This window comes from Bombus affinis, chromosome 15 (genome assembly GCF_024516045.1).
Source record: "Bombus affinis isolate iyBomAffi1 chromosome 15, iyBomAffi1.2, whole genome shotgun sequence".
Classification (NCBI taxonomy): domain Eukaryota; kingdom Metazoa; phylum Arthropoda; class Insecta; order Hymenoptera; family Apidae; genus Bombus; species Bombus affinis.
Window position 1 is genome coordinate 4,575,877 of NC_066358.1, and position 1,461 is coordinate 4,577,337.

Below are 1,461 nucleotides of genomic sequence, written 5' to 3' on the forward strand. Positions count from 1 at the left end.
GGTTGAAATTATTCGAAGTTTCGGGCATTGAAGTGGTAGTAGCATTTGCTCCGACGCTCGTTACTAGCAAACGACAAGTTTCCTTTTGACGATCATCCGGCACAGAAGCATCAGTTTATGTCAAATGCGTCTCAACAAGCCATCTTTGCTAAACGAGTTCTCATGTCATTTTTCAAATGGTTCATAACAAAGGCGCACCATAAATCACAGGTGTTTGACATTTTCGTCGCTTTTGATATTGCAAATGGATTGATTCACGTGATAATAGTCGTGAAACGATACTTGTTCCGGTGAGAATCGGCATTCATAGATACACGTTTCTAACATGTTCAGTAACTTTGTCAAATGAACACTCTTTACACTCACGGTTCGGTTCAGATATTAATGTTGCTTGAGTTTGTTAAATGTAATAGTATTATTCGAAGTCGTCCATCAGAGTAGAGTTACACGCCTCGTTATGCATCGTAAACGCATAAATCAACATTATAATGCACCGCTACGTTCGGCTTTGCCTACAACTTCTGTCCTCGCTTACAGCAAGCGTGCGTTTACGCGCCTATGGAAATCAGGAAGCAACGTGCATGCTATTCTATGATCTCCAATGTTTTGAGCGCGTATACTGACTCAGGGTTATTTATACCCGACTCAAAGTTAGTAAGATAGTTCTGTTAAATGTTGATTACGAATTCTGATAAGTACAAAGGTATTGTGCATTGTAGACCCTGTATTGCTTAATCTCCTTAACATTAAGAAACTGTAATAAATTAATACATCGATCAATTGTCGAAGCTTATATCTGTCGAAATATAACAAATAAATTTATCTTTTGGAAGATCTGAGAAGATAAAGGCTTATAAGCTCAGTTTTGATCGTATGTATCTTAAATTTGTTAAAAGTAGAATGCTGTATACAGTCCTGAAAATTAATTAATTCAGGACTTTTGTCTGTCGTAAGAACTACTATACGATGTAGTTAATTGACCTTCCCCTCAGAAACTCATCTGGTAAAGATAGATTCTTTACTTGGAAGAAAATTCTCAAAGTATACGTAATGAAGCACATTTATACACGAGAAACGTCGATTTCTAAAATGGTATAAAAGAACGTTCGTATATTTTTCCTGAGCTTGCCAAGACAAATACTTTTGTAACTACCCTCTGTTTTCATACTTCTTCCGTTCACTTATCCCTATTTATGTATGTCATGCTTCATGCATTTTTCTTTGTCGAATGGATCCTTAGAAAAATCTTATGAAAAAAGGGAAGGTTACTCAAAAAAGTTCTTAAAAAATCCTTGATTCCTATTCCTCGAAGACAACAAGTTAGAATATTTAATTCTGTAAATTATTTTCCTTTCGTTATTTTTCGGTCCTATCTGGTATTTCACCTCCATCACGGATATCATGCACAAAAGCATTACAAGAGATCACAGATTACTTATTATAACGGTCTGACGTGAATTG